The sequence below is a fragment of the Eurosta solidaginis genome, chromosome 4 (genome assembly GCF_040869045.1).
Source record: "Eurosta solidaginis isolate ZX-2024a chromosome 4, ASM4086904v1, whole genome shotgun sequence".
NCBI lineage: Eukaryota > Metazoa > Arthropoda > Insecta > Diptera > Tephritidae > Eurosta > Eurosta solidaginis.
Genome location: NC_090322.1, coordinates 134,815,912 through 134,832,156, shown reverse-complemented (window position 1 = coordinate 134,832,156; position 16,245 = coordinate 134,815,912). Strand labels below are relative to the sequence as shown.

The window sequence follows — 16,245 nt, the reverse complement described above, 5'->3', positions numbered from 1 at the left end:
ATAGCAGCAAAAAGTAGCGGCGACTTATCATGTTCAGCCGCAACAATATATTGTTTACTTAGGTTTAAATTAAAGCATATCATGTCAACCATAAAAGTATACAGCAAAAAAGTAGTACACTTTTAATGTGAACGTATTACAGTTTTAATGTGACGTTGCCAAATCTAAATCTAATGCAAGCTTCATTTTACAGGGCACAGGAGAAAAAGAATATCGTTTAAGTTGACTTTAAAGTGAGGAATATTTTACCTGCCCGGTAAGCGAATTGAACTTTATTGGGTGGATTACATCTCAATCCGTTGCAGGAGTATAAACCTTAATATTGACTAGGGCTACCAGTGATGGATGTTCACGATATGGGTATCAAATGAAAAGGGTGTTATATCGGGTAGGTCTGATACAGTGACGCTACCAGTGCGTATACGTAATGTGACGAATATTAGCAAAACTAAGGGATACTATCATCTCTAAGCCGATGCTAAGCAGTGACTTGTATGCATATCAATAGATCAATCATTATGTACGTACACGCAACGGAGAAGGGACGCACAAACACATGCAAATATCTTATCTGATATGCTCCCAAAAGTATGCAATTATAATTGGGGAAGTGTCGCTTACAAATACACGCGCATATGAGAAGCTATACACGTGCATCCGTAGTTATAATTACATAGATGACTAGTAAGTTCTGGAAATGGAAGCGCCTAGAAATATGTGAACAAGGAAACCGCACAGTATAAAAGCAGCAGCGGTAGAGGCGCGACAACCAGTTTTGATTTAAGATGCATGTGGCGAGAAATAGTAATATTATTGTGAAGAACTTTAATAAAGGCCATTTTGCATTATCGAAGAGTGGTGTTATTTATTCAACAGTTTAGTGATTCGAACGTTAACAGAAAATTTAGAAGAAGCAGAATTTCAGTAAATTCGTTACAGAAACATAAAAATAAGAGTTACTCATATATAAGTAAAAATCTAATATATATAAGGGCTGTAAACATATTAATAGCAATATTTTAATAGTTACTAAGAGTCGTAATTTAAATTATATTTGTTACTTTAACAACGAATAATTTACTACCATAAATAAAGTATACTTTCATTTTCTACAACGCTTTCGATTATAAGCACAATCCTACACTCTAGTGGTAAGTTTGTTATATCTATTGAACTAAACAAAATATTAGATAGAAATACTGTTTTTGGCAAAACAACGCTTGCCGGGTTAGCTAGTTTTTGTATACAAGTTCTCACTAATTTAAGAAAAAAATGTTCTTCAACATTTTCCAATCTTTTTTTATTAATCTAATTCTATTTTGGGACTATTTTTAGAGTTATTCCGAATTAGTCTATTGCGATTAGGTGACTACTTTTTCACTCCAACCATTTTTGAATACATCCATGCTATTTCGCGCATGATATTAGAAATTGGTTGATATTTTCGAAATGATTACAATCCTAGTAAAGCTTAAGGATTAACACTTTTTCAGTTTGAGCGACATGGGATTCACAGAGCACCAGTCAACAAGACCAGTTACGACGACCTGAAGGCGTAGTCTATCCTGCGGCGTACGGAAACGCATCAGCGGCTTAACATCATCGACCCACTATAACGGCTTGGTAATCCTTCGGATACTAGAAAGATTGTTAATAAACAACAAGAATAAAATAGGTCCCAGGTGGATTCCTTGAGGTACACCAAATGGAATTTTGAAAAAGTTTGGCGCATTATTCTTAAATATCAGCTTTTGTTTTCTTACTCTTAGCTTTTTCTTTCTTCCTCTCAATTCAAAAATGTTGGTGGGGATCCTATGAGGTCGAGTTTAAACAACAGAATTGAGCGAAAAACTTTATCCAAAGTTAGTGATTAATTTTTTTGAGTGTACAGTACACCAATGACCGCCAAATCTCTGACATAAGTTGAAAAGTGAATAATATTAATTTTAAGCAACTGATTACAAACAAACACAACAGCTACAGTGAGACATGAGCGTAGTGCACTTGCTTTTCTTCATCAAAATTATCACAGAAGCCACACTTCATTTGCAAATGTCTTAACTTCCACTCCCACACACAGCTGACTTGAAAAGGTCCATTGTAAAAGTGAAAGAATAAGCATCATTTATTTAATGAGCTGTCACTTATACAGAAGAACTAAAATAAAACGGTATTCATTTTCGTTTCCCTTTTATTTATTTATTTCCTTAACCATTTTCGTAGGCATTTTCCTTTAAATTTGCGCCGATTTTACTAACTGGGCATACGTTTTTCTTCTTTTCCCGACGTGTAATTCGCAATTCATATATCTACTTAGTGTAGCACTTAGATATCGAAAGTTTATAGCTGTGTTGCATGCCACATGGCGTAGTCGCAACTTATGCACGGCGGAAAAAAAAAAAATAACAATATGAAATAAAGCAAGGGCGTGGTAAGGCTTTTTAAATAAATAGCAAAACCGCATGTGTAAGAACAAATCTAACACATAAGTGCAGCCTTATATAAAGCTAATAAACAATAAGCAACAGAAGATCAAACAGAAACGCGTGAATTTCGAAACACAAAAACTATGCAAACATTTGTCTCTGCTCCGGCTGTAGGATAATCAACGTCATGATATCCATTCCTGCATAAGCTGCACTCGGACTATAGTGCTTAATTACTGTGGTTATATTCTGGTAACATGCTAAATAAACACACGTGCATGTAAACGTTAAAAGTACAATTGGACATCTTTGTTTGCACTTAGAAGCTACATAATATTTGTTTTCTTTATTTGAAAGGTGTGTTTTGCTCCTTTTATAGGCAACCTTAGTGATTGACTTCACCTAATATTATATGAAAGATAATTCGTTTCACCCATAGCACCTTCCCAGCAAAAACTGAATACAGGTAGCGCTTAGAAGAATATAGCCGACCTCATTTTCCAATCTCTAATGTTAGATTTTTTTTTTTTTTTTAATGTTAGATTGCGACCGCCGTGGTGTGGTGGCAGCGTGCTCCGCCTACTACACCGCAGATCCCGGTTTCACGAACCGGGCAAAGCAACATCAAAATTTTTTTCAATTATAAGCAAGTTTTTCTAAGCGGGACCGCCCCTATGCAGTGATTTGGCAAGCACTTCGAGAATATTTCTGCCATGAAAAGCTTCTCAGTGAAAACTTATCTGCCCTGCAGATGCCGTTCGGAGTCGGAATAAAACATGTAGATCCAGTCCCGCCAATTTGTAGGAAAAACTAAAAGTACCACGACGCAAATTGGATGAGATGCTAGGCCTAAAACCTTTTCGGAAGTTATCGCGCAGTAAATTGTTTTTTTTTTTTTTTTTTTTTTTATTTAATGTTAGATTACGACACCTGACGTACGCAAGAAAAAAAGTAGTCAATTCTCGAGTTTTCAGTTTTAGTTCAGAATTTTCGATTGAAGTTCAGAAAATACAATTGAAGTTTAGAAATTTCAATTGAAGTTCAGAAAATTATAATTGAAGTTCAGGATTTTCAATTTAAGTTCAAAGAATTACAATTGAAGTTCAGAAAACTAAAATGGAAAATCAGAACTTCTATTTGCAGTTCAGAAAATTACAACTCAAGTTCAGAAAATTACAACCGAAGTTCGGAAAATTATAATTAAAGTTCAATTAAAAGTTCGAACCTCAATTGTAATTTTCTGAAATTCAATTGCAACTTTCTGATTAAAAACTGAAAGGGTGTAGATTTTATTCGTTATCGCTCGTGACTCCCAAAATTTCTCTGATCTTAGAGATAGTGTTTGCTGGGTAGCGCTTGCTTGCGTGTCTTTGACCTCGGAATTCGTTGACATGAAATGAGAGCTTATTTTCTTTTTTACTGCTTTGCGCTTATTTTTTGTTATTAAGCTGATAATACAGGGATACAAATTATCACAAATTTAAGGGAAATGATTTGCGCTTTTACTGTTTTATTAGCACAGAATTTGAAACAAGTAAGGAAGGTTAAGTGCGGGTGTAACCGGACATTACATACTCAGTTGAGAGCTATGGTGGTAACATAAGGCAAAATAACCATGTGGGAAAATGAACCGAGGGTAACCCTGGAATGTGTTTGTATGACATGTGTATCAAACGAAAGGTATTAAAGTGTATCTTAAGAGGGATTGGGCCATAGTTCTATAGGTGGACGCCATTTAGGGATATCGCCATAAAGGTGGATCAGGGTTGACTCTGGAACTTGTTTGTACGATATGGGTATCAAATGAAAGGGGTTAATGAACATTTTAAAATGGAGTGGGCCTTAGTTCTATAGATGGTCGCCTTTTCGAGATATCGCCATAAAGGTGGACCAGGGGTGACTCTAGAATGAGTTTGTACGATATTGGTATCAAATTAAAGGTATTAATGAGGCTTTTAAAAGGGAGTGGTGGAAGTTGTATATGTGAAGGCGTTTTCCAGATATCGACCAAAATGTGGACCAGGGTGACCCAGAACATCATCTGTTGGATACCGCTAATTCATTTATATATATAATACCACCAACAGTATTCCTGCCAAGATTTCAAGGATTTTTTATTTCGCCCTGCAGAACTTTTTCATTTCATTCTACTTAACATGGTAGGTGTCACACCCATTTTAAAAAGTTTTTTTCTAAAGTTATATTTTGCGTCAATAAACTAATCCAAATACCATGTTTCATCCCTTTTTTCGTATTTGGTATAGAATTATGGCATTTTTTCGTTTTTCGTAATTTTCGATATCGAAAAAGTGGGCGTTGTCATAGTCCGATTTCGGCCATTTTTTATACCAATACAAAGTGAGTTCAGATAAGTACGTGAACTGAGTTTAGCAAAGATATGTCGATTTTTGCTCAAGTTATTGTGGTAACGGCCGAGCGGAAGGACAGACGGTCTACTGTGTATAAAAACTGGGCGTGGCTTCAACCGATTTCGCCCTTTTTCAGAGAAATAAGTTATTGTCCCAGAATCTAAGCCCGTACCAAATTTTAAAAGAATTGGTAAATTTTTGTTCGACTTATGACATTAAAAGTATCCTAGACAAATTAAATGAAAAAGGGTGGAGCCACGCCCATTTTGAAATTTTCTTTTATTTTTGCATTTTGTTGCACCATTTCATTACTGGAGTTGAATGTTGACATAATTTACTTATATACTGTAAAGACATTAAATTTTTTGTTAAAATTTGACTTAAAAAAAATTTTTTTTTTAAGTAGGCGTGGTCGTTCTTCGATTTTGCTAATTTTTATTAAGCATACATATAGTAATAGGAGTAACGTTCCTGCCAAATTTCATCATGATATCTTGACCGACTGCCAAATTACAGCTTGTAAAACTTTTAAATTACCTTCTTTTAAAAGTGGGCGGTGCCACGCCCATTGTCCAAAATTTTACTAATTTTCGATTCTGCGTCATAAGTTCAACTCACCTACAATGTTTCATCGTTTTATTCGTCTTTTGTAATGAATTATCGCACTTTTTCGAGTTTTCGAAATTTTCGATATCGAAAAAGTGGTCGTGGTTATAGTCCGATATTGTTCATTTTAAATAGCGATCTGAGATTAGTGCTTAGGAACCTACATACCAAATTTCATCAAGATACCTCAAAATTTACTCAAGTTATCGTGTTACCGGACAGACGGACGGACGGACGGACGGACATGGCTCAATCAAATTTTTTTTCGATCCTGATGATTTTGATATATGGAAGTCTATATCTATCTCGATTCCTTTATACCTGTACAACCAACCGTTATCCAATCAAAGTTAATATACTATGTGAGCTCTGCTCAACTGAGTATAAAAATAACCTCGCATATCAAGCATAGCTCTCAAATGCTTTATGCGATTGTGCCAACAAATTCAATTCATGCCCCCTTTTTCTCATATTTTAACTTAGTGCAGATTTTGGTTCTGGAAAAATTCAACAAAGTGTATAAGTAATTTCTTTTTTTTTTGAACAAGAATTCTAAAAACTGGAAATACAAAAAAAGTTCATACTGAAAATTTCTACTTATGGTTAAATTGGTATTGGCTTAAACTATACGCTTAAACTTTATCACTGAAAGAAAAGGCTGGTAAAGTCAACCGAAATACGGGTCAATTCAACCGAAATTTCTGTCAATCTTTATCCATCGCAACAAGATGCTGAATCAACTGTGCACAAATCGTTGATTCGTAATTGACCGTTTTAGTAGTCAAATAAACAAAAAAAGTTGTTTCATTATACTTTACCCAACAATTATTACTGTCGCTCTAGGAATACCAATCAAAACTGTTAATATAAAAGTGATTTCTGTTCATTCGAAATAACCAGCGTAAGCTGTTAAATTTACAGTGTTTATTGTCGAAATGACACTTATAGTGAAATCTTTTGAAATAATAGATATTTCTGTTTTTCGAGATTAATAGCGTAAACTTTTACATCAAAAGAATTTTCTGTTCATACCTATGACATTAATACCTGTCGAAAAAATAAAAGGCGGCCACCGTGGTGTGATGTTAGCGTGCTCCGCCTATCACACCGTATGCCCTGGGTTCAACTCCCGGGCAAAGCAACATCAAAATTTTAGAAATAAGATTTTTCAATTAGAAGAAAATTTTTCTAAGCGGGGTCGCCCCTCAGCAGTGTCTGTGGCAAGCGCTCCGATTGTATTTCTGCCATGAAAAGCTCTCAGTGAAAACTCATCTGCCTTGCAGATGCCGTTCGGAGTCGGCATAAAACATGTAGGTCCCGTCCGGCCAATTTGTAGGGAAAAATCAAGAGGAGCACGACGCAAATTGGAAGAGAAGCTCGGCCTTAGATCTCTTCGGAGGTTATCGCGCCTTACATTTATTTTTTTTTTTTAATATATTTTTAAACTTACGTAGGTTTTTTATTTGTATAAATTACACATAAGTACATTTCATTTCTAATGATTTTATTGCTATATTTAGTAATATTAATTAAAATAATAATAACTTAAATCTGAATTCAAAAAAACAAAACTTGTTCCGAATTACCATCGACAGCTTTGTACGAAAGTATGCTGCCATATATATATGTACGTAAATATGTGAATACATAAATACGCATGCTTGCTACATACATATATGTATATATGCTACATACATATTCACACAAGCGTTATGGCTGGTTTTCATTATGTCAAATTTCACGTCAAACGTTGCCATTTTAATGAAAACGGGTTGACATATAGTGTCATTTGTGTTTGTCGTCACTTTTGACTACGCTGTGTCAGTTAAAATGTCAGCTAAATGAAAACGGCCCCATTTCTGTTTGCCAGTTGATATGGCATCATTTGACTGTCAAAATGCATTTGGCAGCATGTTGCCATTTTTCTCTAGGTTTGACATTTACACAGCTGATTTCTTAAGCCAAAATCAAGTTGCAAATTTAAGGTAAGGAAATAAATTATTTAATATAATATATATAGATTGACATATTTAAATTATTTTCATTTAATTTATGAAAACTAGATAAATGGACAAAATGGAAGCCACGCCACCAACCTCTGCAACAAAAAAAAAGAGCGCGAAAGCTAGCGGAACATTGGAGAAACGATCGGACGGAAAAACTAATTAATGAAGTGGAGTCGAGGGAAGGGAACTGGAGCTTCTTGTCCAAAGAATATAAGGACAGGAATGCCAGGGAAGCCCTTTGGCAAGAAATTGCTGAAATTATGGAGCTGCCTAGATCGGAGGTATCCACAAAGTGGAACAGTCTTCGTTGTTCGTTTCGGGTAAGTTATTGTGTTTTGTGTCACCAACGATATTGTGGGATTTATTGTCGATTTCACTAAGTAATAGTGAAACTACAATTTAGCAGTAGCAGTATCGTGGTAGCGGCAGGGAATTTAGAAACAGTGCTAAACCCGACAGTATTGCTTCTTACTGCCACTATGCAAATGTGAGTTATTACTTGAACATTCCCTAAAAAAACGTAGCCACTGCCACCGTCGCTGTTACTGCCAAATTTTAATTTCACTATAACGAACTGACTTTGCTTATAGTAATTTATTGTCTTTGGTGTCACATTCAAATACCTTACAGAATAATAATCATATTAATCTCTTTGTCTACAAATTTAGGCCGCATTTAATAAAATGGGTTAGACAAAGAGTGGGCAAGGGGCAACGGCGTCTACAGCAAACCCTACACAAGCATCCCTTAAATTTTTAGAACCAATGATGCGAAGTGAAGCGCCAACAACTTCGAACTTGAAACATGTTAGTATATACAGAAGTGGAATACTAAAATAAGCCATTTTCATTATCTCCGGTAAACGCTTACCGACAGTTGAATTAACAGAAATCGATCGGTTATCTGTCAAAAAATTTCCGGCTAGCGTATCGGTAAGCGTATACCGCAGATGGAGTTTCTTTTTCCTCTTGGTTGAAACTCAAAAGAAATATGCCCTTTTTTATGAAATTTAGTTTTTGACAGATCTTTTATATAGGAAGTAGCGCCTTTAGCAGTTTGCATTGAAGACAACATGTGTAATTTTGTTTTCCGGGCTTATTTCATTAAAATCTCGCATTGAGTGGAAAATGGCAATACGGCCTTTGGTTTAATCACTCCCCATTTAATAATACTGACTCATCCAAAATATGTGTATGATTTCAATATAGAAAAGCCAAATCCCATCACTTGGATTTGCATATGCTTCCGAACATTCTCCAGAAGAGTCCTCTCCAACTCCATCCACATCAGGCACAAAGCGACGAAGATACGACAATTGTCATGACGATGGTTACGCCAAAGTTGTTGAGCGGAGCTTAGAAACTGTAACTGCTGCTACAAAAAGTGATGCTTGGGATGATGTCGCACAATTTGTGGCCTCAAATGGACACCTGTGGGAAGCCTCAGATTCCCAACATGCCCACGAATTTGAATCAAATATTTATGAGGTTGTACTCACATTTCAGAAAGGCTTTACAGAGGTGAATACTTACACTGTATATGGATGATATTATTAATTTATATTCTTCTACAGGCCTATCCAGCAAAATAACCGATGGATTAAGGATCCATTCAACGGAAATTTATTTAATTTATAAAGGACTCTAATTAACATACCGCGTCGGACACCTTGTATTAAAGAAAACGCATATGTGTATCGTCCCTTTGATTCACAAAAGCCCTAACCAACTTATTGTAAGTTTTACAGGAGAAGCAAACATCAATTATTTTTTTGCTTTACGTTTAGGTAGTAACACTTTCCAATATCAGTGATGGTGTATTTTAATATATCTTACCAATATCTGTGCAAAACACAGTTTCGGAAAAAATGTAAGTTATGGCCTTTGTGAATAAAGGTAACAATTTGTATTTACGACAGTAATTTTAATTTTTATTAATATTAATATTGTGGATACCTCTGATCTAGACAGCTAAATAGTATCTGCAATTTTTTGCCAAGGGGCTTCCTTGGCACTCTTGTCCTTATATTCTTTGGACAAGAAGTTCCAGGTCCCTTCCCTCGACTCCACTTCATTAATTAATTTTTCCGTCCGCTCGTTTGACCAATGTTCTGCTAGCTACGGCATACTAAAAACAGTTCTAAAAATTCTTAAAAAAAAATTTAATTTTTACGAAAATTCGACGGCTTTTATAGAAAAGTAGTTGAATAATTTTACTGTAGGCAAAATTGATGAAAATTGCAAAAAAAAAAAAAAGAAATACCTGTAAGCGGACTTAAGTTATATTAAAGAAAAAAAAATGCATGCAAATGGTTCCACCATTATAAATGAATTCAAATTTATTTTTCTTGCTAATGAAGTAATTAATTTATTTTCTTTTCTTTTTATGCGTAATTTAACAAACTTTAAAGTTCAGTACTTATAACCATTTTTGTTATAACCATACCTGGACACAGTGCACAAATTTTCATTTGCAGTATCACTAAACATTTTAGTGATAGCGAAATTCTGAGTGCACTAAAACTTTAATGCACCCTGCCCAGATATGGTTATAATTATGTTACAAAAAATTCGAAATTTGTTGTACTGTGTAACCAATATGCAACTAATTTGTTCATTATTAAAACTAAATCAAATTGCAAAATCTTAAGATTATTTAAGTTTTCCTAAATTTTGTAATTCTTACTTAGGCGCTTTTAAAAAATTCCAATTATGCAGGGGTGGATTTCCGTAATTCGATATGGAACAAAAACGAGTATCAAATAATCGGAGGAAATGGAAAATAAAATAGGGAAGAAATTGAATTTAAAATTGATTACCACGACAGCTGGTTCTACGTACGGGTATGACTCGAGTATTGTCGGACCAAGGGTTATTCCTTTTTCATTTGTCAAGTCCGATCCCGAGCTGCTTTTTCACATGTCTCGTTGGCAGGAGTTTGACCATATCACGTGAAGAAATTTCACAAAACCTTTTCAGAAGTTACATAATCGCTGTTGGAAGTTAAGTACCGAACGTCCCTTAGCTATGTACAAATGAAGATGGAACGGCTGCAACAGTGGATGACCATTTTGGGGTAAGACGTGACGATTAAACAGGATTATGCTGAAATAACAGCTCTTGGCCGGGTAAACTCCAAGTCAATCGGGTACGTGGAATTGCCTGATGTGGGGTGGTATTCATTCACAACTTTGAAATGAGTTATGCAATATGGTCCTGTTGTATTGCCATGCCACTTCACCGTGGGATGTCATAAAATAATCCATGAAGTTTTCTCGCACATTCATCGCGTTGTCTGTCCCTCTACCTAATGTGCTGCTTGGCGTAATTGATGGGAGTATCCCGTTATCCCCCAGCTCTGTTCGCCAGCTACCTCTCACAGCAATTCCCTCAGTATCATCGTCGACATCACATCTTTGTATGTATATGGATTTTCGTGTCAGAAGAAAGTTATGTAGCACACAAATCACGAGGACAATATCTTTTGCATGCTCCGGTTTCACATCCACTGGTCTTCTGAGAATTCGAAAACGAGACGCACATATTCCGAACACATTCTCAATTACATTTCTTGCCCGCGATAGCCTATAATTAAAAATTTTGTGCGACATGACCTGTTCCCGATAGCAAAATGGTTTCATTAAGTATGTTTTTATGGGAAACGCGTCATCAGCCACAATCACAAAAGGCATTTCAGCAATTTCTAGCGGAAGTGACCACGGAGGCGGGAAATTTAATGTGTTGTCAGCAAGAGCACTTGAAAGAGGGCATCTGAAATTTTTATTAAGTTATGATAATTCTGGTGCAAGATGCATGTGATTTACCTTGCGAAAACGCCCCCGTCAGACTCACGGCCATATGCCCCAACTTCAACAAACAAAAATTTGTAGTCAGCATCCGCCAAAGCCATCAGGACAATGCTGTTGTACTTTTTGTTATTTAAATACTCCGAACCGCAGTTTGATGGAGCTTGAATAGCAATATGCTTTCCATCTAATGCCCCGCAGCAATTAGGAAAATGCCATCGCTCGTTAAAACGGTCAGCAACCTTCGTCCATTCGTCATGGGTGCTCGGAACCTTTATGGAAGGTAACACATATTTTTAACGTTTTTGCAGGAATACACCCACCTTTCAAAATTTTTCTTCTAAAACAGTATAATGAGCCCGACATGTCTCATGTATTATTTTACAAATGGTGGTTTTCCGTAGAAGAGAAACACTCATCAGACTAGAAAAGCTGTCGCCGGTTGCTAAATAACGCAAAGTAACAGCAGTTCTTTCGCCAACCGAAATAGGTTTTTGAAAAATTGTTTTTTTCTTGCAAATATATGGAGTGAGGCGCTCCACAAGAAAATCAAAATCTTCCACAGATATTCGCAAAAAATTGCTTAGCCACTTTGGATCCCGCTTGACCAGCTAAGTGCGCAACGTAGAATAAAACCCACATGTCTCTCTATTCCGCATACCGGGTCGAATCCACCACTGCTTCGGGTTTCTTTGGTTATACCTTTTATTTTTCCAAGCTCGTATCGATGTTACCAAACCAATACAATACAATACATATGTACATATTATTTTACTTTCAAATATTATTTATATTTATATAAAGCTGATCAGCTGCCAAAAAATGACGTTTAGGCTTTTACATCAAATATGAAAATGGAATTTCAATCAACTGACACGTAAGGTTTGAATCAGAAATGAAAACGGAAGGTCAATCAATTGACGCGTAGTTTTGACGAAGGCGTTTGACACCCATACTTTGTGTCAGTTGTTGTTGTTGTTGTAGCAATGCTTCACCCCACCTAATAGCTGAGACCGATCACGAATTGTCATCTATATCCTCTAACGGGAATCCAAGGAAACTTGCTGTTTCGACAGGAGTTGACCATAATGAAAGGGGCGTTAGAGGTGTTGGTTCCACATTACAATTAAAGAGATGGTTGCTGTCATGTGGGGACACATTGCAGGCGGGAGATACATTTTGTATGTCGGGGTTGATTCTGGATATGTAAGAGTTTAACCTGTTACAGTATCCAGAACGAAGTTGAGCCAGAGTGACTCGCGTTTCCCTGGGGAGTATGCGTTCCTCTTCCGCAAGTTTTGGGTACTGTTCCCCGAGTACAGGATTCACAAGGCAATTCCCGGTTTAAAGGTCCGACGCCTGTTTGTGGAGTTCACCGAGGACCTGCTTGTGTTTTTTTGCTTCATACGGCTGAGTTATCAGGTGCCCTATTTCCTCAAAATGCTTACGGAGCTGACCCCTTAAGTCCCTAGGCGGTGCTGGCTCATCAATCAATTGTCTGTTGGGATACCCAGGCTTCTGGGTATTCAACAGGAACTGTTTGGTTAGCATCTCATTTCTCTCCCTGATGGGGAGTATTCTCGCCTCATTATGTAGATGGTGTTCTAGGGAAATAAGAAGACAGCCCGTGGCGGTTCTGAGCGCAGTATTTTGGCAGGCCTGTAGCTTCTTCCAGTGGGTAGTTTTTAAGCTTAGCGACCATATAGGGGACGCGTAGCACGCAAACGGCTGGCCAATTGCTTTGTATGTGGTAATAAGCGTTTCTTTGTCTTTTCTCCAAGTACTGCCAGCAAGGAATTTGAGGATTTTATTACGGCTCTGGATTTTCGGAACAATTGCGGCTGCGTGCTCACCAAAATGTAGATCCTGATCAAACGTCACACCCAAGATTTTGGGGTGTAGGACAGTCCGTAGCGTAGTGCCATCGACGTGGATATTCAAAATGGTCGACAATTGGGACGTCCAAGTTGCAAATAGGGTCGCGGATGATTTAGTCGATAATAATGCCAGGTTTCGCGAGGCGAAAAAACTGGAGAGATCAGGGCGGAAGCCGTTTAGTTTGTTGCAAAGCTCGTCGATCTTTGGGCCCGGGCCTGTGGCCATTATTGTGCAGTCATCGGCGTAAGAAACGATAGTAACTCCTTCTGGTGGCGAAGGTAGTTGTGATATGTAAAAATTAAACAAAAGTGGGGATAGGACACCATCCTGAGGCACCCCTTGTTTAATTATTCTTGGCTTTGATATTTCGTTTCTGAATTGCACCAATGCCTGCCGAACACCGAGATAATTTGCGGTCCACCTTTTAAGACATGGGGGAAGGGTAGACCCTTCCAAGTCTTGCAGTAACGTGCCATGGTTGACCGTATCAAAAGCTTTTGATAGGTCTAGCGCTACGAGTACTGTTCTATGGTGGGGCTTCTGATTTAAACCACAATTTATCTGGGTGCTAATGGCATTCAGCGCGGTAGTGGTGCTATGGAGTTTTCTAAAGCCATGCTGATGACAGGCTAGCTGCAAATTTGCTTTGAAAGGGGGGAGCAAAATGGCTTCAAGCGTCTTGGCCACTGGCGATAGGAGAGATATCGGGCGATATGACTCAAATATATTAGCTGGTTTCCCAGGCTTTAGTAGCGGTACCACCTTGGCCATTTTCCATTTTCGGGTATGAAAAAGGTGGAAAGAGACAGGTTGGAGACATGTGCTAAATATTTGAAAACCTCTTTCCTAGGCTTTTAAGCATCGGCATGGCTATGCCGTCTGGGCCCACTGCTTTGGATGGTTTAGCATGACCGATGGCATCCTCAACCTCTTTGGCGGTGATGGTAATTGGCGACGCGCTGAACTTATGTTTACGTGCGTGTCTGTTGGCCCTCAGTCTATCCTTGTCGACCGTAGAATGCATTATATATTGTCGGCAGAAAGCGCTCGTGCATTTTTTCGCATCCGATAGCACTTTATCGCCAAAGACGCTGGAAACTTTATCATTGTGCCTAGACGGGTTCGATAGGGACTTTACAGTGGACCAAAGTTTACCTACACCGGCAGAGAGGTTACAACCGCTTAGGTGCTCCTCCCATTTCGCCCGCTTGTGTTCATCCACAAACAATCTGATGCGTTTGTTTATATCCCTTATTTGGGGGTCGCCGGGATCGAGCCGTCTTATAAGCTCACGTTCTCTCGCTAAACTTGCGGCCTCCGCCGGGAAGTGGGGACGAATTTCGGGAATTCTACCGGCGGGAATGAAACGAGCCGAGGCGGATTCAATGACCTTGCGGAAAGCACGCTCCCCTTGGCGGGCAACAGTTGGGATAGGGAGGGCAGCAAAGCGGCTGTCTGTAAAGGATTTGTATTCGTCCCACTTGTCGGCGGGACGCTCGAGCGAAATAAGTATAGGCACCTGGTCGGATGCCAATGTTACCATCGGCTGCCAGTTGACGCAGTTTACGAGTTCTGCGCTCACGAATTGTGACAGCTTCCTACCATACGTGTGGGGGCGTCTCCGTCTATTGTGCAGAACGTCGTTTCTTCTATTTGATCCGCTAACATCTCACCCCTACTGTCCACCCGCAAGTTTAAATGCCATAGATCGTGATGGGCATTGAAATCGCCTAAGATAATGCGATTGTTTCCAGTGAGTACGCCGCTGATATCATGGCGGTATCCACTGGGCCAATAGGTGACAGGAGGGATGTAGATGTTGATGATTTCTAGATTTGCATCGCCTGACCGGACAGATAATCCTTAACGTTCTAAGACACTGTTCCTGCGGTCGATGTCGGGATCAAATATATGATATTGCACAGTGTGGTGTATGATAAACGCGAGGCCGCCTCCATTTCCGCTCTCGCGATCTTTTCTGTGGACATTATACCCAGAACAAGTCTGCAATGCAGATCTTGCTGTGAGTTTAGTCTCTTGAATCGCAGCAATGCGGATGTTGTGCCGCTTCATGAAGTCGACTATCTCCGTGATCTTCCCAGTTAATCCATTACAGTTTGACTTCAGAATTCTGAAGTGCATAGGGGGAGACGTCGTGGAGTAAGAGATGGGTGACTACGCCTGGGTTGCGGAAGGTCAGAACGCGATTGCTGTTGAGGCCCTGGGACTGGACGTCCTTGGGTAGGCATTGGGGTACCCGGTGTATTTGGGTATGCGGCCTGGCAACATGGCGCAATGAAACCCGTCGGGGGGTTGCCGTCGCGGAGACCAGAACATCTAGGAAAGTGGCACCGTCCATGGCAGGAGCTGCATTGGGCGGATGTCGCAAACGTATATATTCTGTGCTGGCAAACGGTGCAAAGGGAGGTAGGGACTAAGAGTCTGTTTCCCTGAGCTACACAATTGCTGCCGGAAAAGAGGGGAACGAAGACGGAGGCAGGGGCTGATGCTCGGCATTGCTCCCGACTCTACTGCGGAGATTGTAGGTATGAGTGGGAGCAGCCGTGTAAGTTGGTGGCGCCGTGGAGCGCGAGCAACATCGAGTACTTGTTGTGGCTTGCTGAGCAGCGGGGCTGCTGGAAGGTAGCGGGGGCGCTGAGGCGCAGACTACGGGACGTCCTAGGACGTGAACAGCAAGGAGCCACAAAAGATTTATAAAAGTTACGTGGACGTCTGGTTTTAGGGTCTAGCCCAGAACAACCTGTCCGATGCAGCCATCCTTTACACGAGACACACTGAAAAGAGTATGACCGTCCTAAAAAGATTCTTTTCCGGCAGATGCAGCAAAACCCTACCTCAGGACCGGGGTCAGGAGACGGAACCGGATTGGGTTCGATACCTTCCCGGAGCAAGAGAATATGGAGCAGTCCCGCTGCAAGGAGCTGCTGGGAGGATGACAATTTGTGGGAGGGACGCAGCAAATTAAATGGGGTTACACTGAAATGGCAGTCCTTGGTCGGGAAAAATCCCAAGTCGCTCCGGTACATAAAACCGACGGCCTTGGGGAGCACTTTGTGTCAGTTAAGGAGATGTAATGAAAACACTTTTGACACCAAATGACCACCTGTCACTTGATGTCAATATTTGATGTCAGT

The 16,245-nt window shown here is 39.3% G+C and overlaps 1 protein-coding gene and 1 pseudogene across 7 annotated transcripts in view; both read right to left on the bottom strand.

The window, feature by feature from the left end:
- Positions 1-16,245, bottom strand: part of LOC137250359 (uncharacterized) — a 429,537-nt gene that overhangs the window by 225,665 nt on the left and 187,627 nt on the right. The gene's annotated exons all lie outside the window — the stretch shown is intronic.
- Positions 10,586-11,631, bottom strand: LOC137247724 (uncharacterized; annotated as a pseudogene).